This window comes from Anas acuta, chromosome 1, assembly GCF_963932015.1.
Source record: "Anas acuta chromosome 1, bAnaAcu1.1, whole genome shotgun sequence".
NCBI lineage: Eukaryota > Metazoa > Chordata > Aves > Anseriformes > Anatidae > Anas > Anas acuta.
The window spans coordinates 196,084,852-196,107,910 of NC_088979.1; the positions used below are offsets into that span (position 1 = coordinate 196,084,852).

The 23,059-nt window shown below is 38.3% G+C and overlaps 1 protein-coding gene across 1 annotated transcript in view; it reads right to left on the minus strand.

The window, feature by feature from the left end:
* SEMA3A (semaphorin 3A) overlaps positions 1-23,059 on the minus strand; it is a 339,984-nt gene that overhangs the window by 229,051 nt on the left and 87,874 nt on the right. Inside the window, exon 2 of the mRNA XM_068669962.1 lies at positions 17,269-17,339. The gene's annotated coding sequence lies outside the window, so the exon portion shown is untranslated. The remainder of the gene's footprint in view (positions 1-17,268; positions 17,340-23,059) is intronic.

The following is a 23,059-nucleotide window of genomic DNA, read 5'->3' on the forward strand; positions in this document are numbered from 1 at the left end:
TTTTAAAGCAGGGACCCAAAATAATGAACAAACAGCCAATAACTAGAAAATCACCTGAAGGATCGAATTCAAAGGGCTTATTAAAACTATCAAGTTTACCTTTTAAAGGGCCTATGTAATTACATGTTACAATATTACAATGTTGTATGCAGGGCACACAAGGAAAGCATGTGCTGTAAAGGTCTGAACAACCTATGGCTGTATGTATGCAGAAAACACAGCAGGTTCCTGAGCTCATGGATGCATAAATGTCCAGGAGAGGGAGCCTGAAGGCAGTCTGCACTGCACCATTATGGACCTGTCTTGCTTTGAAAGTTTTGCCTTGCAATTTGACAGCAGAGGACCTGATTGGGGGTTAATGTGAAAGGCTACACATTAAACTTTGTTGGCATATTACTCTGAACAAAGCCACTAGCCTGTAGGATATGAATTTTGTCTTTGCTAGGTATCACACTTCTTCCTTTGGCAATAAGAAATGACAATGTGCACCTTTGTCCTCCAGTCTCATAGACTTGTGTTAAACAAGCCTACAACAGACATAGGGATACAAGACAGAATTTTTGTTCATTTGATTGAATGAAAAAATATGATCTGGGCAGAAAGACATTAGATTATTATTATTATTATTATTATTATTATTATTATTATTATTATTATTATTATTAATTTCTTCTAAGTTAGTAGAAGAGTTAACTGGCATTCCAGAGTTTATTCTTATCAATACCACTGTATAAACAACTTGAAGCTCATCAGACTGTATTAAGTGTGCTCAGACTGAATACTGGGAGCACTGCACTTATCCACTCCATACATGATAGGATGCTGATTTGGTTAGTAGCTATATACTGGATGTCAATTTAATATCAATTCTTAATATGCAAATCTTTTGACTAATTCACAGTTAAGCCTACTGGAAAAAGACTGCTCTTGATTCCTGGAAATCCCTTATGAATCCAGTGGTTGGTAATTTAATATCTTGCTTTCTCATCCCACTTAGTCTACTTGCAATACTATCTGCCAGGAAGAGAATTAATGATGGTGAGTCATGATTTACAAAGAAGGAGTCTGTTTTTTCAAGGAGACTTCAACAAGAAGCCAAATCCCCAAGTAAACTTTGTGATATTACAAGAGAAAAAAAAAAAAAAAAGACACTACACATACTATCTAGGGGATTCCCTAGATGCAAAGGAAGTTACAAAGAATATATGGGCAGCCCAAAACAGCTATGGATTTCCCTCATGTAATGGAAAGGGGATTGTAAAAGAAATAAAAAAAATAATAAAAAAAAATGGGCAGCTGGTGTGGGTAAAATGTCTCTGTCATTTGCCTTCTGAACTCTCTTCTCCCACTAAGACAAAGGAGACTTTTAACTGCTTAAAAGATGTTCACTAAACAGCATGCATTTCTCTTCACCCTATAATGTCTAAGATCCAATAGCATCCAAATCTCTGAGTCATACTTATCAATACAAGCTAAGTATTTTCCCAGCTTTCAGTGTTAGGATCATTTTTTTTTTTTTTCACTGACATGAATAAGGACATACTGTTTACATCCAAGTTGGTTTAAATAGGTGAAAATTTATTTGTGGGTGTTGAACCAGATACAAAGAAAAAAAAGTTATGGGTCATAATGTAATACACATACTGAGTTTCAAATGGTCTTTAAGGAAGCCCAGAGGAAAACATACAAATACTTAGATATTATTTTTTTTTATATCCATGTTCACACACAGAAAGAAGAATATATAACAAGAACTTGGTAATTCTCCAGCTATCTGAAATAGTATTTCATTTTAAATATTTTCAAGTGATTATGAAACTGAAATATTTTTATGCCATCAGCCATGATATATTCTCTCATACAAGTGACTAGGTAAAATGAATGAAAACAAACAAACAAACAAAAAACACCAGAATAATAATGTTGAGTCTTTGACTATAGAATATTTTAGGAAACAGAGTTATATCTTCACGGAAGTTAGCAGTTAGCTAGTGGGAGTGTATTGCAGAGCAGACACAGCAATGGCATGTGATGTGTTCTTATTTTTTCCATAGTATCTCAGATGATATATCTCAGTTCCTTTACTCAGGTAAAGGTACTCAGGTAAGTAGGAGCTTAACTGAATGACCCATCCTCGTGACATATGGTGATATTCTTCTACAGTTAAAATGGCATAAGTGAGAACCTGATTTACAGAATGAGTTGGACATCATTTTTTGAGAACCTTTGAGAAAGGAGACACTCAGGATGACTTGATTTCCTTCAAGATTTTTTGAAACTTCATCATATACCACATCTAGTACACCATCTGGAGTTGGACATATCCTATTTTCTTTTCGTTTCTTTTTTTTTTTTTTTTTTTCTTTAATTATTATTTTTGGTTTTCCTACCTCTGATACATCCACAAGACCTGAAGTGCAATGAAAACATCACAGACCTCATTTCTGGTGTTATAAATCAGGGGAGCTCCATATACCTCAATGGAGCTAAGTCAGCTTACACAAAGTGGGCACCTTCATTTCTGCTGTGCAAAAGGGATCAGGGAGCACATGTATTTAATTCTACATCCTGACTTGTGGATGTGTCTCCAGTGCATCTGACAGCATTCTTGATAAGTTAAAGGCTTTGTGAGTCATGGCTAGTTATAGATCAAGTAATCCAAAGCCTTCCTGCCCAGACGGAGGCATGAGAAAGGCCATGGACACAATGCCTGACTGTAGAATGTAATAAAGCCTTACCTGAGAGATGGATGATCCCACTCAAACATTGCTGATGGCTTCATTCTGCAAGATGTCAGTAAAGTACCTGAGCATGTGTTATTTCATAAGCAAAGCACAACAAGACTTCTAATCTGCTTATATTTTTTGTGCTAAAAAAAAAAAAAAAAACACAGGCAGTTGCTTACAGTACAATTTGCCTCCAAGTCTTTTTAGCAAAGTTCTTTCACTCCTTGAATAGGCAAATTGGGCGCACAGAATGGTTGAACCTTGGGTGGGATTTTTGAAGGAAATATTTAAGAAATAAAGTGAAATTTTGTTTTTAAAGTTAGAAAAAAAATGTCTTTGGTCTTACTCCCATGTGAACACTGGAGTTATAAAAGGGGTGAGAATTTCACTTGGCCAACACTTTATCTAGAACTAATTTTCCTACATCTAATCCCCTAACCAGCCTCTTTCACTTTGTAGGATCAGAAAATGGGAGCTGGTGTTACTGACATCACAAATTTTCTTTTAAGCGAATGGCACAAAAATTCACCTCACTTCTAATTTACTGTGCAATAGTCACAAAGTGTCATCTTGTTTATTAAACAGACAGTGATATTTGGTTGGAATCTAAAAGTGACCACGCAGTCCAATCATAACAACCCCTAGCAGATTACATTAGGTTTAATGCTACTTTCTGCATTGAAAAGAGTTGCAGTCCCACCCCATTGCCAAACTCAGCACCCTGCTGCCAAAGGCAAGCAGAATGTTGTCTCGGTGTGACAGTTGATGAGTAACAGGCTTCCTAGGTGATGCTCTGAATTATTAAGAAAAAGAGATCTTAATAAGGGCAAAAGTTCTCTCACTGGTTTTGTAGGAGCCTTTTTAAAGCCAGATCTGGAGATAGGTGGCACACAATCAAACTCAGAAATCAAATCCAGAATTTGGTTTCAAAATCTTACAGTTCTAAATGTTATCATGCTTCCATAATGTACGAAAAAAAGACTTATACGTGAAAACAGTGTGCTTGCTGCTATGAAATTGAAGAAAGGCACAGCTAGGTACAAACCTCTACAGAAGATATTTTGTCCCAGCTTCTACCACCTTGTAGTTGCAGTCATTGTTTTCATACAGCTCTCTTAGAAACTAGTGGAACTTCACCTTAAAATTACTTTGGGTTTTTGTCCCTTATATTTATTTATTTTTATTTATTTTATTTTATTTTTTCCATTGCTATTCTCTTTGGTATGTCACTCCTGCTGTTTTGAAAACAAACTCCAAGAAAAATTAATTTGATATAATACTACTACTTTTACTATGTTTTCAGAGATAGTCTAGTGGAACTGCTATTTTTAAAAACTGGCATTAACTTAATAGACAAAAATATATTCAAAAAAATGAAATCACCACTGTTCATACTTATCTGAAATATTTGCTCTGAAATTCAGTGAAAATACTGTTTACTTCAATAAAACTGCTATTGCAGAAGGCCTATTAGGAACTAGAATTAATGATCGAACAAGAGATTATTTCTAAGCATATATCTAGACTGAACAGAATATACAGTACTCTAACTTTCCAATTCCTCATCTGGCTGCATAAAAGCTACAGCAGAGTACATTGTGACTCTCTGCCACTGCAGGTGGATGTATTTCCTTTCCAAGGAAAGCAGGACAGGGAAGGAAACACACACAAGTCTCACCTTTATATGGCTCTGATGGTTTATACAGAGACTATATTAACTTTGCTTGTCCAGATTTTTGTTACAACATCTAGTAAAATTCCAAAGAACATCTAATTCACTCTACACTTTTAAAACAGACTTAGACACATGGGAACAAACTCCAGACATATTTACTGGTGTCTGATCGTCTTTAAACAGGGCTTTAATCAGATAGCTTCTTAAGTGTTTAATTTCTGACAGTAGAAATATTTTGGAATTGTTCACTTTTTAAAAGGAAATGTTCATTCATTTTGCTCAATATCAATTCCATTTCAAAAATCAGTTTTCTGGAGCAAAATGAAAGCAAATCTTATAAGAAGTAAAAATGGATTTAAATGAAACAGTATATAAGTATCCAAATATATTTGATTTATGCAATTGAACCTGCAATATGAAATTCTAAATGTATTAGCCCAAAGCTTTTTTTTCCCTAGCTTAGAGAAGAAAATTATCTGAACTCTTAACAATTCTTGCTGCAAGAAAACCAACTTGTTCCAGGCTTATTAATTCAGCCTGATCTTGGACTGTGGAATTCTTACCACTAGCATTCAAAACTTTAAAAATAAAAAATAAAAAAATTATCCCAGCAGTACTTTTAACACTGTCATTCAGTCTTGCCCTAACAACTGTTGCCCCTTACAACAGTTAACCATGCACCTGAACGCCTCCAGACCACGAGTTGACACTGACACTGCATTGGTGGCAATTAGCAGATGGTGACCCAAGATGGATAGATAGGGTAACATGGCTGTAATCTTAAATTTCAAGAGGCAAAGAAGTTTGGAAAAGGTGATGGAATGGTGTTGAGGTTTTCATAGGAAAAGATGAAATCTGGGGACAGAGCAGAGGAAAAGGTCCTTCTTTTCCTCCTGTGTCCTTTTTCCTCCACAGCCCAAAAATCTTGACCAGAATCAGGGTCTTCTGCCACTGGAAATGTCAGGAGTTCCTGTGTTAATCTATACTGTGCTGTTACTGACTTCTGTATTCACAGAGCAGATTTGTCCCTTCTGTAGTGGTGTGGTATTCTGAACCTTCACTCTTGCTGTCACTCATCTTACACCTGAAAAGCTCATTCAGAAGAAAAGTGAAAACATTTTTACCCATTCTAATTCTCCTAACCTGTTTATTCCTGGAGGCAAAATAATCAACTAGCACACCTGTGGAAAGTGAGAAAGAAGTAGAGGAAACCCATCAGGGAAACTCCCTGCAACCACAGCTGTGCATGGTGCCACTGGACCATGCCCAGTGCCTAATGGCACATTGGGTAGGCATTGATCTCAGCCAGTTTATGAGGTCTGTTACAAAATTAAATCATTATCTGCTGAATCCCATGGAGCAGAAATTGCTACTTCTAAGCTAATCCATTTTCAAATTAGCTTCCAATTGTGACAGATGACCTCACTGCAAATCAGCTTACCTAATTGATAACACTCACTAAGGGAAAAAAAATCAATCTTTCTCTTCCCCCCCCCCCCCTCTATTTTTCTTATTTATTTATTATTTTTAATTCCTTGCAGCTTCCTTTCATACTGCTCCAACTGGGAAGATAAACTTTATCTGAGATTTTAGCTGAGATTTCTTAATTTCTTAATTGTCTACTCTTATTTAGATAGCAAGAAGGGCAAAAGGAAATCAAAGACCGTCTGTTTTGCTGATGGTAGAGTTGACAGTATATGCTATTTTTTTGCAAAAATTTCAGAAATTATTTGGTATATATATTAGAACAAGATACAGAGATTTCTACTAAAATAGGCTCTGTTTCTTGGTCATTGTACTTAATTATAGACAGTTCTTTATTGCAGTTGGTAATTGAAAAGACAAATCTTAACAAGAGTCTGGCTGCAAGGCTAATGGTAAGGGAAGATCTGATCTCCATGTGATTTTTAAAAGTGGATAGAAGAAGCAATCACAGGCTGCCTCATAAGTCTGTTCTAGATGATTTTAGTTATGAGAGGCGGAGGTATTTTTATGTCCATGGAAGATTACACTTAGTGATGAGAGTGCATAAATAATACCTTATATTTGAGGGGATTGGGGGTGCAGGTAGTGTCCTCCTCTGTCCTCCTGCTGAGTGACTGAGATGCAGATAGAAGAAGCAGAACAGGACAGGTAAATGACTGGCTGAGGGGGTGGTGTCTGGACCAGGGATTTGGGTATTTTGATCTTGGGCAGTCCTTTGAGAGGCCAGGTACATGGGCTACAGACAGACACCAACTGAGCAAGTGGGACACAAGTGTGTTGGGGAGCAAGCTCTCTGGGCTGACTACCAGGGCTTTAAACTAAATTTGATGGGGGAAGTGAGGGGAGCTAAAGGTGACAGAGAAGGGCTGGGGGAAGTCGTCACTACTGTCACTGTTGAAGACAGGGAGAAACTTCTGAGATCTCCCATAGGATTGTCTGAGGGCTCCTCAGAGAAGGTAGCATCCCCCGTCCAGTATCTTCTTCTTGCATCTCCCCAGGGGTAACTGCACCTGCTACTTCCCTAAAGTGCCTGTACACCAATGCATGGAGCATGGGAAATAGGATGAGCTCGAGATCTGTGTTCGGTCGCAGGGCCACGATCTCATTGCAATCACTGAGATGTGGTAGGACAGCTTGCGTGACTGGAACGCTGTTATTGAGGGCTATGTCCTCTTTAGGAAAGACAGGCTGGGGAAGCGAGCGGGTGGGGTTGCCCTTTATGTGAGGGAGCAATTAGAGTGTACCCAGCTCCAGCTGGGGGAGGGTGAAGGACAAGTGGAGAGCTTGGGGGTAAGAATTAAGGGATGGGCTGGTATGGGAGAAACAGTGGTGGGGGTCTACTACAGGTCTCTACTTTGACCTCTACCTGCTTGGGAGTATCTCATGGGATAGGTTGCTAAAAGGCAAGGGTGCTTGTGAGAGCTGGGCTACATTTAAGCAGCACTTCTTCCATGCTCAGGGTTGGTGCATCCCGAAGAATAGGAAATTGGGGAAGGGGGGCAGGAAACCTGCATGGATGAGCATGGAGCTCATCAATAAGATCAAAAGGAAGAGGATGGTCTACGAAATGTGAAAAAAGAGCCTGTCCTCTTGGGAGGAGTATAGATGTGTTGTCAAGGCCTGCAGGGAAGCGATGAGGAAGGCTAAAGCCCACCTAGAGATGAGGCTTGCAAAAGAGATAAAGGATAATAAGAAGGGTTTTTTCAAGTATGTAAACAGCAAGAGGAAGACTAGGGTAATGTGGGTCCCTTGATGAATGAGGGGGTTGTCCTGGTAACGGAGACGCTGAGAAGGCAGAGGTACTGAATGTTTTCTTTGTTTCAAGGACGCTCCCCCGAGACTCCTCGCCCCTGGCAATAGGTCAAAGGGTCTGGAAAATGGAGGGCTCCCCCCGGTGGACATGAGAGTGGTTCGGGAACATCTGAGTGGGCTCAACTCACATAAATCCATGGATCCCAATGGGATGCATCCGCATGTGCTAAGGGAGCTGGCAGATGTGATCACTGAACCACTCCCTATCATCTTTGAAAGGTCCTGGAGAACGGATGAGGTGCCTGAAGACTGGACGATAGCCAATGTCACTCCAGTCTTCAAGAAGGGCAGGAAGGAGGACCCCAGAAACTACAGGCCAGTCAGTCTCACCTCTGTCCCTGGAAAGGTATTGGAGCAGCTTGTTCTGGATGCCATCTCCAAGCAATTGGAAGAGAAGAAGGTTATGAGGAGAAGTCAGCATGGATTCACCAAGGGGAAGTTGTGCTCGACCAAACTTTTTGCCTTCTATGATGGCATCACCAGCTGGGTAGATGGGGGGAGAGTGGTGGATGTCATCTACCTTGACTTTATTGAGGCTTTCAATACTGTCTCCCATGACATCCTACTAGCAAAGCTGAGAAAGTGTGGGATAGGTGAGTGGACGGCAAGGTGGGTTGAGAACTGGCTGACTGGCTGAGCTCAGAGGGTGGTGATTGGTGGAGCAGAGACTGGCTGGAGGCCTGTGACTAGTGGTGTTCCCCAGGAGACGGTGCTGGGTCCGGTCTTGTTCAACATCTTCATTGACAACCTTGATGAGGGAATAGTGTCTGCCTTCAGCAACTACACCAATGACACAAAGCTGGGAGGAGTGTGGCTGACACGCCAAAAGTCTGTGCTGCCATTCAGCAAGACCTGGACCGGCTGCAGAGATGGGCAGGAAGACACCAAATGAGATTTAATAAGAGCAAGTGTAGAGTCCTGCACCTGGGAAGGAACAACCTGAAATATCAGTACAGGCTGGGGGACAACCTGCTGGAGAGGAGCTCTGAGGAGAAGGACCTGCGGGTGGGCGACAGGCTGACCATGAGCCAGCACTGTGCCCTTGTGGCCAAGAAGGCCAATGGGATCTTGGCATGCATTAGAAGGAGCGTGGCCAGCAGGTCAAGGGAAGTGATCCTCCCCCTCTACTCTGCCCTGGTCAGGCCTCACCTGGAGTACTGTGTCCAGTTCTGGGCTCCCTGGTACAAGAAAGACAGGGCTCTCCTGGAAAGAGTCCAGCAGTGGGCCACAAAGATGAAACGGGGCCTGGAGCATCTTCCCTATGAAGAAAGGCTGAGAGACCTGGGTCCGTTCAGCCTGGAGAAGACTGAGAGGGGATCTCCTCAATGTATATAAATATCTGAGGGGTGGGGGACAGAAGGATGTAGCCAACCTCTTCTCCGTGGTTTGTGGGGATAGGACAATGGGCAATGGCTACAAGCTAGAGCACAGGAAGTTCCGCACAGACATGCGAAAGAACTTCTTCACAGTGAGGGTGACGGAGCATTGGAACAGGCTGTCCAGGGAGGTTGTAGAGTCTCCTTCTCTGGAGATATTCAAGGCCTGTCTGGACGCCTACCTGGTCAGCCTGCTCTGAGGAACCTGTTTTGGCAGGGGGTTTGGACCCGATGATCTTTTGAGGTCCCTTCCAACCCCTACAGTTCTGTGATTCTGTGATTATACAAGCATGTTTCAGACTGAAGAACAGAGAAGATAGATTCAAATCAACAGATAAAGGTAAATCCAGTTTTAGAACAACAACAGACCTATGTCAAATTACAGGGACATCTTCTGGGACAGGTTAGTATCTCAGTTTGAATCTTCCCTATTGAATTCCAAAAGGCACAGATGCCTTTTTTTTTTTTTTTTTTTGAGATAACTGACACATTTATATGCAACATATATTGTATATGGTAGGACAGAGTATATAGAAATGTACAGAAATATTTAACTTCTATCTCAGTACCAAAAAAACATATCTCTATTTTTCATTACCTTATGAAGTAGATAAAATTAGGTAAATCTAAGAAATAATACTAAAAGAACAACAACCAAAAAAAAAAAAAAAAAAAAAAACAAGTGCAGAAAAAAGTAACTTAACACTGTATTGGTTAAAGAATGATGAAGACCTGTCCAAAAATCATACAGTTTATCCAGGTTGTTCTTCAAAGCAGTCAGCACAAATTAAGTAACTGTTAAGTTCATCCTACGCTGACTCAAAATAGAAGGTAGTGAAAAAAGAATCTCTGTGCAGCTGAGTAAGGGACAGTCCAGGTTTCCATTCTGGTGTGTCAGCTGGCTTAGAGGCAAATCTGCATTTGCTCCTGGAGAGATACACATGTACTGTTTTTAATAACAAAATAGTCAATATGTCTCTAAATATGATTATCATAACCACATATAACTTGTTGTACAACTATGCTCAGCTTCATAGGTAGGGCAGAAAGCCAGAAAATGTGGTGAACATATCCTCTTCTCCAACCCTTTGACCTACTAGTGTGATGTTTATCTTCATGCTGACATTCCTAAAAACCTATATTTCCCCCTTGAATTAAGCTACCATATATTGAGAACAGGATAGCAACTAATGTTCTTTTGGCTTTTTAGAAACATTTTTTCTTTGCATTAACTGCTTTACTTTTTCTCCCCTTTGTAAGTTTCTCTCTTCATTTCTTCGTTGAGTCCCTATTTCATTTCTGATTTTATGACTCTTTCCATTCCATCTTGGTTACATGCTAAATAAATAAACAAAATAAAAATCCCAAGGCAACATTGTGGCTTATGGTTTCAAATGTCATTTTTACTATGTCCCTGAAGTTTACACATGAATGATGTATTAACCTTTGAAGTAGCATTGTCCTGGGACATAGCTGAGATTTTCTATTAGAGTGAGGTTTGCCTTCAACAAAGGAGGAATGTTCAGATAGACTGATAGCTATTTAGCTCCTGGCTAGGCTAAAAGTATAGCTTTCCCCTCTCTCAGGCCTAACTCCTAGCATAGGAATGCAGAAACAAAAGGAAACACAATACAGCGATAAATCTAGAAGTTAATCTGAGCAACTTTTTAGACATTTAAGTTATAAATTGGAATATATAGTTTTTTCTTTAGTTATTTTATCCATTTTCATTTGTGCCTAATTTATCTTTAAAATATGCTATGCTATTTTGAAAGTTATATGGATTATTTTTTTTTTCTCGTTTGTTTGTTTTTCTCACCATTGGGGAAAACGTTCTGGGAGAGCTCTAAAGTAATAGGGTAAGGTATAGCTTATTTTCTTAGGAGTTCTCTACTCAGTATTAGTATGCAACTCAAATTCCAAAATATTTGGCCCCCTGCTGAAACAAATAGAAGTGCTTAAGGAACTGAACTCAGAGCAATTTTTAATATTCTTAAATGTTGCTTCCAAATACTAAAATATTTTGAAGTGGTGTCTACCTATTTTCCTATGATATATGGGGATAAACTCTATTCTTTATTTATCTTAACAGGAGTTTTCTTTCAATGAATCTCATAATATTAAGGGTAATTGAATTATAAACACTACTAGAGAACAAATCCATGAAACCAAGCTCATCTGCTACTGAGAATGCTCAGTGTCATTGTAATTTTCCCATCCCATTTCAAGGAGTCTTCAGAAATGAGATTTAGTCTATTGTAAATGCTTCAGATAGGACCATCAACAAAGTAACCAAATGTCGTAAACGAATAATCAGAAGTAGGAAGAGTGTACCTCAGGTACACTAACGACTTGTAATTGTTTTCCAACAAGTACAAAGGGCTCTGGTGGTACAAAAGATATTGATCTGGAGCTTTAAAATCATCTCTTATTACTATTTCTCAAGTCTTGGCCAAAGATAAAAATATCATAATTAGGCCTAAAATTGTAGCCCAATCATGTGACCTAAACAAACAGCGGCACTCAGCTGGAACAAGGAGAAAAGCAACAAAGTAAGGAAAGACAAAATAAATAAGGGACCCCTGGCCAAAACCCCCAGGATCACCTTAGCTCAAAAGGGGTTGCACAATGGCATACTTCATAAGAACCAGTGAACTAATTCAAAGATAAGATATTGAAGGGGAGAGGGAAATCAATGACCTCACTTTCCCTGTACATACTACTTTTTTTTTTTTTCTTTTCATTTTTCTGATCACTAGCCAAAATAAATAATCCTATGCACAAATACAGTATTTTTCTTACCATTTATTATTTTTCCTATTTGTATTGGCTTATCAAAGACTTGCATGGAGAAGACAGTACTTTAGATGCACAATGTGTAAGGACTGGCAGATATTTGACAGCATTTTGTAACCCAAATACAAAGCATCAAAATTTGAAATGGAACTGGTGGAAACCTCAGAAACAGAAGTCACTGAGCGTAAGAAAACCATTCAGTTCCAGCATTTTCTATAACTTACATGTTGGGTAAATAACACGATGGGTTTGGTGCAAGAATATTTCTCTCTTCCAGACAAAAACAAACAAACAAACAACTGAAAACAAACCAAAATGAAACAAAACAACAATAACAACAAACAAACAAAAAACCCCACCTTTCATTGATAAAGGTAAATTTCACTGTAAGATAGCAGTCTGAGTACAACAGCCCTGCTCATCAAGGAATGTTACTATGTAGGTAAGTAATTCTGACACTTTCTTCTTACAACTTCATTGCTCTCCAAAATAATGTTTTACCTCCTTTGTAGGGGGAAAGATAATGAAGAAATGGAACATTTAAACAGAAGTGAAACTTCTACTTTCCTTAATGAGTATATAATAACCTCTATTAGAAGACTCAATTTTTATGATCTAGATTTTCAAAGTAGAATTAAAGAAACAAACAAAAATAACAAAAAAATGCTTTATACTCTTCAAACACTGTAAATGGTCAAAAAATGTAATTTATTTACTTTGAAGCTTTTATTCTCTCATAGTAATGTGAAAATGTGAAAGAAACCTGAAAATCAGACCTGTTCTTGTTTCTGTATAAGCTGTGATGAAATGATTTTTACTTGAACATCAAAGCTAGGCTCATATCTAGCAGAAAGTACAGAATGGGTAGCAAGACTTTTTCCATTAGAGATATCAGACTATTGACAGATTTTATAATCACATCATTATGCTGTACTCCATCTTTCTGGAGTACAATCCTGACAAGAAAAAAAATATATATCTGCATAAAACACAGACTTTATATTCTAACATTTGTAAAATGACAAATTATCCATTACAGATTTATAGGACAATATTAGTCTGAAAGACTGAAAAAGTGTAACTACTGCTTAGAATAATTTGAAAGAATTACTGAAGTTCATTTTATATCTCAGTGATTGAGATTATGTTTAGAATAGCCTTAAGCATAACAGGAAGCAAATGATGGAGAAATATCTATGTTATATTTTTGTTCTTTCAATAAATCATGAATATATCAAAAAAATATGAATACAGAAAACAGAAGGAGAAACACAGTATCTAATATGTTGCTGCCATGATTGACATTATAATTGGCTCACGAGTGTATGGGGACTGCAGTATGTTTAGACTTAATTTCCATATGTACAATACAGCCATTACAAGTCTTTTCTGCATCTGGGAATTAGTTTATAGCATTGCAACTGTTGCTCCTCTGGTCTTCTGTTGTCTTTGCCATGAACTTGAGTCTTGACAGAGAAACTGTGGCTGGACAGAATAGCTAGCAAATATTATTGTAGTCCCCCTAGATATACTAGTTGAGAATATATCTCTGTAAACGGAAAGAAGCTCAAACCATGGCATTTAGGTTTGGAGCTAAATAAAACAGAAATTGGAGACTTTGAGTACAGTTTCTTGTGTTGAGATTAGAAAAGTAGTGGTGCGAAAGATATGGTAGGTACAGCAGCACGTACAAACAATTGTCAGCACTAGAAGTCATCAACCTAGGATTGTTGTTTTGCACCATGATTTTCGGGGCACATACAAACAAAGGCCATCTACATTATAGCTGGTTGGGAGTTCTCCAAAATGGTCTTTTTCTGTCCAAAAATTATAATTGTCAGATTATTTTATTTTCTCTCTAGTGAAAACTAATAATTTTCAATAACATTTTTATTTGAAATATTTTGCAGATAGATCCTTCATGGAATATCCCAACTGTCTTGACTCTACTTTTACTTAGACAAAACATGAGAGCATGGAATTTATGCATGAATGTTATGTACGGTCCAGTGAAAATAATTTGTATGCATGGAACAACAATAATAAAGACTGTGTCTCTCCAAGAATATGTCTCCATGCACAAAGAGCATCATCCTTGAAGATGTTTCACAGACAGAACTTTCCACCATTCCCTTTTTTAGCGATTACCTTGAACCAAAGAAGGAAAAATAAAATAAAACTGCAGTCAGTCTTCTACATCTTTTGAGATATTGAATCATTCTCTATAGAAACTTCTTTCCTTTATCCCATCCAAGCCAGCCAGACTCTGGCCCAATGTTTAAGTATTTTCACAAAACTAAACAGTTGCAACAAAAACAATGAAAAGAGACTGCTTTTATCCTAGGATTTGCCTGAGACTCAAGAATAAAAGGGTTTTGGTTTGTTTTTGCTTTTTAATTACAGGTGAGAGTCATAACTATTGACCTATCTTTGAGCATTCACAACATATCAGCATGATTAGAAAAATGAGATTTTTTTCCTACTTTTTTTTTTTAATATACAATTTATCAACACAATGAAGAATATAAAACAAATTCCTCAACCCTAAAATCTTTCAGAAACCAGTTTTAATTTTTCAGCCAGTCCTCATCCACGTGGATGCCAAATGCTTTTGTCATATTATTAATTCAGTCTGTACAAGAGGTTGTGGTTCTCTTACTAAAGGAACTATGAAATGCTATGAATTGCAGTGCCAGGAAATCTGACAAGTGCCCTCCCTCCCAGTACAGTATTTTGGAGAGAGGAAGCACTGAGCAGAAGGCAGACTCTCTGTGGGTTTTGGGGGATGGTTTACATAGCACTTGTACTTTGTGGTGTAGTTGGGAAGCAGAGAAAGCCAGAATATTTCAACAGCCCTTTCCCTTTGTCTCCTGTAGCTTATAAAGGACAAAGACAAACTTATCAAGGCAGGAGAAACCAATGTCCTTGCTTCTATGACTTTTCTACCATTTTGAACTGGTGCTACCAGCAAATTCTCATAGATCATACATTAAAGACAGTGTTTGGGAACATATATAGGACAGTTATTTCATGAACACTCAGTTGCAGATGTTGTTTTAAACCACATTCAACTATATGAGATATTTTTTCTTGGTGTTGTTATTTTTTTCCCCCTCCATTCCCTTTAAAAATACCTGAGGACTATTTTTAATATCTTTCAGGTAAATATATTAATAGTCATGTTGGCTACTGGGAACACAAGCATCAGATATTGGGAAGATGATTGAAGCCCTAATAAATTTGAAACCATTTTCAATTAGTACACAGGAAATTTACTTTACGAGCCATGACTTGTTTTATCAGTGCCCTGGAGGGCAATTTAGATTGGAAAAATTGGGAGATCATTGTATGCCAAAAAAAGAAAACAGATACTTAACTTTCATGTATAGTCTGGGATACAGCCATGACAATGGGACTAAAATATTACTGAGTATCAAAAAGTATTTATCTTTATACATTGGGGTCAGTCATAGTTCCAGTGTTGAAAATAACATTCATCCCATCCTGAAGCATGCAGTTAACTTGGAAGTTCACCACTTGCCGGTTTTACTTTTAAATGAACCCTAAGTAAAACCCTTATTTTGTATTTCTTATAGGTACAAAAAGATATTTATATATTAAGATATGGGAACAGGTTCTCAAGAAAGCAGGAGCCTCCCTAAGTTTTATCATATCTTTAGAACTTTGGTCACCTGAGTTTTCTGTTGGGTCACATCAGGTACCCCATACTCTATTTTACTTCTCTTATTGCCCAGGTTCTCAGCAAGGAATAAAAATCGGACATCAAAGGGAGAGAGTACAGAGGGAGGGACTCCTGCCAATGCATAACGCCTTCTCAAAACATGAACAGCAAGATCAAATTTTATGATTCTAAAATTTGTTTTGCCAATTGTAGTCTTGTCAGTAAGGTGAAAAACAAGATACACTCAATGAAACAATTCTTAATATATCTTTGCCTAAGGTACACAAGCATCAACTGCAACAGTGCTCCTTGTGTGTTAACCTGCCTTGACCTCATCCACCTGAATAAGGGCCTCTTGCAGTGTGGTCTATAATTTTTCAGTACTTTTTAATCATAGCCACTTCAGTGTCTTTTACACTTCAGCAAGCTCCTTCAAATGATGCCAAGCTCAGTTAGATTCAGCAGCATTAGACCATGACTTAAACACTAAAGGCTAAATTATCATAGTTATTTCTTGGCTGTGCAAGGGAGTGAGAAATCTCCCCTCCTTTTTCTCCCTCTGTGACTGTAACTCCAGGCGAAAAGGACAGGACTATGAGAAAACCTTTGTGCACTTTGCTCCATGTGCAGCAGCTGATACATAGAGTGACAAACAAAATTCTTCAAGAAAGGAAGTGCTTTAGGCCTTCTGTCAAAGCATGTATTGCAAAGACATGACTCCAAACAAATATTCATATCATCTAGCTTTAGGTTTCATTTGCATAGTGACTGAGAAAATATCTCAGAGTATCTAAATTAAACTAGTACTGAAAGCCTACCTTTTTGAGAAGAGCCTAAATGATTAGTGATCAAAAGTACTTTAGGGTCTATACAAGTAAAAATTACCACATAATTGGCCACAATTCCTATAACAATGGGAATATTAAAAATTCCAATAGTACTCAGTAATGAATCTCCAGGTAAATACAGGTTTTATGAGGGTATTAAAAGGCTTATGGTTTTCCCTTCCTATTTGAAGTTTCCACCTTCAAAGTTTTTGCTTCTCAAATGAATCATAGCTGTGGTATCTGAGTTCTTACACCTGAAATTATTTCAGACATCCAAGAGCTTAACCTGAAAGAGCAAACTCTTGAAAATGTTGCTTCCCCTTGCACAAAAGTTCTATTGGGTATGACAATAGCATTTTCACTGCAACTGCAGTTATAGACCAAAGCTGAAACGTACCTACTGTCTGCACATCTCAACAAATGCTACATGGCATTCTCTGGCCATGTCCAGAACCCTGAAACAGGAGTATCATAGCCTTTACACCCAGTTTGCATGAGGGAGGGACACTGGTATGCCTACCAACTGAAATTCCCCAAAGAAAAGCAAAGTATTCAGAAGCAACCCTGATCAGACAGGTCTCGCCTCAATAAGCAGGTATGATATTGTCAGGTCACATACAAGGCCAGAAATGTAGGGCACATCATGGACTGCACCTATGCCTTAATATAGCCATGGTGTCTATCTGTGTCCATCAAATCAGCTGTGTCTACATGAACGTATAGCTGAGGTTTTAACAGCAAAATAATCAAACGTAACATTCAAATCCTGTGCATAAATTTCAAAGTGTTAGGATCTTTAAGCAACATAGTAATTTCACACAGAATGGCTATATGGCTATAACAATTAAAACTATGTTAAACAACTAAAAAAAAAAAAAAAAGAACTTACCTCACACAACAATAAGTGCTTAATGGTCAAAGCAGAATGATCTGGTTTGATTGATGTTTTCTTTGATACTCCTAAAGGAAAACAATTTTATATTTTAACAACTAATTGACAGATAAAACATAAAGGTTTACCTATATGTTTTGAAAAATAAATAGGAAAAATACCAGAACATTGCTTTAAAGTATTCAAAGCCTTGTTTATATAACAAGAACATTCTAAATTCAGTATGATTTAGGAAAGTATGATTTAGGAAAGTGCATTGTTTTTAATTTTTGAAACATTGTAGCATGCTTTAGTCCACTCAGTTAATCTTCAATAGGAAAAGGGGAGGGGGATAATAATTATTCAGAGAGAGGACATTCAGTGTTGCAGTGCTATAGGAATATCATATAGCACAGGTGTGGAGCATTGAGTGTACAACCCTATGGCAAAAAAACAGCAAGTAAGAGCACATGCCAGGGAACCTGATCTGACATTAGCCAGAGTGCTGTAACACAGATGTCACGTTGGCCATGCCTAGAAGCTAGACATAAGAACTATGCACTTTTTGGCCTCACAGGTCTACTCAGACACATATGTGGGTATTCACAAAGGCTAACTGCAGCCAAGGAAAATTGATCAGAATGTCAGGCTCATAATGAAATAGCTGAGATCACCTAACTTCAAACTCTAATAGAGCCTTGCTCCCTTCATTGGAAAAAACATTTCACCTTCCTACACTAACTTCAGACTGTATGAATTTCCTCCTCTCCATCTATTCAACCCCCTCCCCCTCCTTCTTTCCTGAAAAGCTGCAAGAAAACAAGCTAAATGAAAAATATTTAAGACTTTCCACAACTCACTATTGAGAGCACTGCTCATGTAAATGGACCTTCCAGGCACTGGTGCATAAATTCCACTGGCAATTTGACAAATTTACCACTGCCTGATGTGTATCACATGAGTACAAACACCCTGGGCTTCACTTTCCTCCTCCGAGACATTGAATATACTCTTGCACCAAGAGGTGCTAAAGAGAGAAGGTGTTGGGGAAGGAAAGGGAAAAAGCTACGTACAGACTTTTCAAAGCTCTCTGCGTGGAATTCATCCATGAAAGATAAAGTCCAAATGGAACTAAAACCAGCTTTATCTGCAGTCGGTCCATTTTACTGAACATCTCAAATTTAAGATTTCTCTTTGGAACACATGTATTGTGATGGTTAACACTGTTAAATTCCTTATGGCAGATACTCTGGGATCCTACGAATTTGGAGAATACATCTTGTGTTTTACATGTGCTTTCACAATACCTAACATTCCTTGGCAAATCAGTTAGTAACATTCTCACGTAAAATTATGCTATGTCTTGCTTGTTACATGTAAGTATAACTATAGAAAAGAAAAAAAAAAAAAAAAAAAACAGTTTCTGTATTTGGATCATGACTTACAGCTCTCTTGAGGTGCTCAGACCTTGTAAAAGTGATTGACACAGGATGAACAGTGCTTTTTTTTTTTTTTTCAAATAAGACAATGGTAAATGAGATTACAGGCTTCTTTCCTTATAGAAATGTATTACAAAAAAGTTTGTTGAAAGACAGTTTACCCTCCAGATTTAAAAAGATGCAAACATAACCCCATTCAGTGGAAGAAACCAGTATTGTGAACTTTCCCACGTCACCTGTCAAACTTAAGACAACACGCACAGAAGATGTGGTCTACCTTGACTTCAGTAAGGCCTTTGACACCATTCCCTACAACATTCTCCTCAAGAAACTGGCTGTTCACGGCTTAGACTGGCATACACTTTGTTGGGTTAAAAACTGGCTGGATAGCCGGGCCCAAAGAATTGTGAATGGAGTCAAATCCAGCTGGAGGCCAGTCACTAGTGGCATCCCCCAGGGCTCAGTACTGGGGCCAGTCCTCTTTAATATCTTTATCGATGATCTGGATGAGGGGATCGAGTGCACCCTCAGTAAGATCGCAGATGACACCAAGTTAGGTGCGTGTGTCGATCTGCTCGAGGGTAGAAAGGCTCTGCAGGAGGATCTGGATAGGCTACACCGATGGGCTGAGGTCAACTGTATGAAGTTCAACAAGGCCAAGTGCTGGGTCCTGCACCTGGGGCACAACAACCCCAAGCAGAGCTACAGGCTGCAAGATGAGTGGTTGGAGAGCTGCCAGGCAGAGAAGGACCTGGGAGTGATGGTTGATAGTCGGCTGAATATGAGCCAGCAGTGTGCTCAGGTGGCCAAGAAGGCCAACAGCATCCTGGCTTGTATAAGAAGCAGTGTGGCTAGCAGGGCTAGGGAAGTGATTGTCCCCCTGTATTCGGCTCTGGTGAGGCCACACCTCGAGAACTGTGTTCAGTTTTAGGCCCCTCACTACAAGAAGGACATTGAGGTGCTCAAGCAAGTCCAGAGAAGGGCACCAAAGCTGGTGAGGGGTCTGGAGAATGAGTCTTACGAGGAGCTGCTGAGGGAGCTGGGTTTGTTCAGCCTGGAGAAAAGGAGGCTCAGGGTCAACCTTATTGTTCGCTATAGGTACCTTAAAGGAGGTTGTAGCGAGGTGGGGATTGGTCTATTCTCCCATGTGCCTGGCAACAGGATGAGGGGGAATGAGCTGAAGTTGCACCAGGGGAGGTTTAGGTTGGATATTAGGAAGAACTTCTTTACCAAGAGGGTTGTTAGGCATTGGAATGGGCTGCCCAGGCAAGTGGTGGAGTCACCATCCCTGGAGGTCTTTAAAAGACTTTTAGGTGTAGAGCTTTGTGATATCTTTTAATGGAGGACTGGTTAGTGTTAGGTCACTAACACAGAGGTTGGACTAGGTGATCTTGGAGGTCTCTTCCAACCCAGACGATTCTGTGATTAAAGTAATAAGAAAAATAAAAAAAGTTTTAATATCTCAGAAATACAAGTGTTGATCTTCTGTAACCTAAACTGTCAATGACTTAAGATTAAATACATTATCAGCTAAAGAGAACAATGTTTGTAAGGTTTTCCCTTAACTTCCCCGCCCCTAAATGATACAATAGCTGTTGTCTGATTTGCCATCTAGGGATACACTTCGGGGGTTGGAACTAGATGATCTTTAAGGTTCCTTCCAACCCAAACCATTCTATGATTCTTCCCCAACCCTGCTACTGTTCTTGTCAGGCTAAAGGAAAAATTCAGACCTTATCTCTCTTGTGTTAAAATCTGAACAAAGCCCAGAGAAGTAATTAGAAGACACGTGTATTACTTCAAGGAGCTATGAAAGCAAGAACTAAACTTGATGTACACTCAGAGCTAGGTTGAATGACACCAACATAAACTATAATAAAAGTGAACAGAGGAAGAATTCAGAAAAGGTACTTCTATGGATTCTATCTTTTCTTAATCTGATCCTAATTGATTACTTGGGAAAATAACAGTGTCCTAAGAGTACAAAACAAATTAGCATTCCAGTTCCCCTAAAGCCTTAGTAATCATTACACTAGCCCTGTGAACATCCTACTAATCCAGTCATCTCTGGGCTATAAATGAAAATGTTCTAAAAATCAGATTTATTTAAATCTGATATTTTCTCTATTTCATGTGAAGCATATGCACACCAATAAACTATTGCCTTTAATGTACAACAGCTGAAGAAAATACTCTTAGTTATGGGAGAATTAGAGTGATATTAACATATTGTTCTCAAAACACTTCTGTTGAACGTCTATCAACACTTTCCAGAGATACAGAAACAACTGTATTTTTGTAGTTTTATCATCTGCACAGAACAGCATTCTGCATAGAAGTTCCTAATTAAAATTCTGTTAAAAAGACTAAGCTGTTTAGCAACATATGTAGAAAAGATACAGAGCTTTTCTCCAAGCTACAAAAGTATGAATTAAATGATTTAATGTCAAAGTTTTTGCTTTTTTAAGCTTACTTTCTCGCATTGTAGAACATACACCAGAAGGGGGGGGGGAGGGAGGGGAAAGAAATCAGGTTTTAAGATTTTCAGGAGGGGCATCAAAAGTTTCAGCACCCAAAGTTATTAATCCCTTCTGAAATTCCTACTGCAGGTGCATGCTTTTTTTTTTTTTTTTTTTCCTTATGCATGTGAAGTCCATTCCAAACCTTGCGGTTGTAAGTAGAATGAGCACCACAGATTTTAAGCATTTTAATTGGTCTGCTTTTCTAGGCAAGAAGGGACAGACAGCATTCTTGTACCTCTTTCAGACATTTTCCTTATGCAAATGTTTTATGGCTGAAACCCAGAGTCTCAAAGACTGATTGACCAACCCACCCACATGTACATACATATACACACATGCAGAAAAGAAAATTAATCTTCTTTACTAAACAACTTGTAGGATCTTTACTGCTTTTTCTTTTAGTCTTCTGCTACTAATTCAAGACCAATCACAGGAGCCAAACTACCTCCTGCTATTTTTTACAGCTGACGTTTCTCAATCTTTTACAGGCACCATTTGACCCCTTTCCAGCTGGCTCTGATAATCGAATATGGGCAGTGGAGTTGAGCCCCACCTTCTTGCTCTCTGAACAACTGCTATAGGACTGAAAGGCACAGACCACCCTGTTAAGTGTCCTATTATTAAAACAGAAAAAAAAAAAAAAAGGAAAATCTGCTCATTTTATTATTTCTTACAGGTCAAAAGGAAAGAGAGCAGGTGTCTTATGTGGATATGATTAGCTTCTGTTCACTTGAAAGTCCTATTTAGAAATAGAACTTTGAGCCATAAGCTTTTGAAGACATATAGCAATTTTAAAAGAAGTACATATTTTATGAACACTTTTTAATGTACATTTTGTCTGTGGAAAACTCCACATACGAAGTGTTAGTCTGAGAGGCTATTTTGTTTAATGGACCTACACAGATTTGAAATAAATTCACATCAAGCAACTCTCCCATGTTTAGGTTTTTGTTGTTGATGTTGCTTTTGTTTTGACTGCATGCTCATTATATTTTATATACAATACATGATAAAAAAAAAAAAAAGTCTTAGTGATATAGGTAAGAAAAGATCGCATGAGCTCACTTTGTGTGAACTACTGAGCTGAAGATGAGAGAGGATCCTCTGGAAGGAAGGCTTTTATTTCCTTGAGATGAGGATGTCTATATTCATGCCACCAGCTGAGAGTGGCTGAGGGAAGTGAAAAAAAGGGAGGCATGAACGGACAGAGAAAAGCAGGCAGCAAACCCAGAAAGCAATGGAAAAGGAGATTGTTCCAGCTAACGTGTGCTGACTGGGAACAGAAACTTGATCTGAAAGATACAGTAGGAAGGGGGGAGAATTCAAATGATCTCACTTTAATTTAATTCACTTAAGATCTCTGACCTTTGTCTGGGTTTGGAGGTTTTATTTTATTTATTTATTTATTTATTTTAATTCACTCTAAGAAAAAGTTAGGTTCATCACAAAACTTTGCCTGACTTAAGAGTCCTATCACAACATATCATCAAGTATACTAAGCTAGTAGTCCTAAAAGGTGATGATTTTCTTTGCCACATTGTTAAGACTGTTCATCACAAATTCTTGAGATAAAGCCGAAGCAGGATGTAGATGCTATGTAAAACATACTTTTGTGTTCTGCATAGATAAATTTTATCCCAGACATAATAATTGTATGATGAGTGATAACATTTGAGAGAACGGCATTCTTTTAGTGGAGAAATGGTATAAGTTACTGTATATATAATTTTTACTTCCCAATCATCTCCAAAGGTGCATTTGTGCAAATGTGACTTTTCAAAATTAGACTCACAGACAGTCAAAGCTTCTGCTTGTGTTTGGATGAAGTACATCCAATTCTTGACAGTT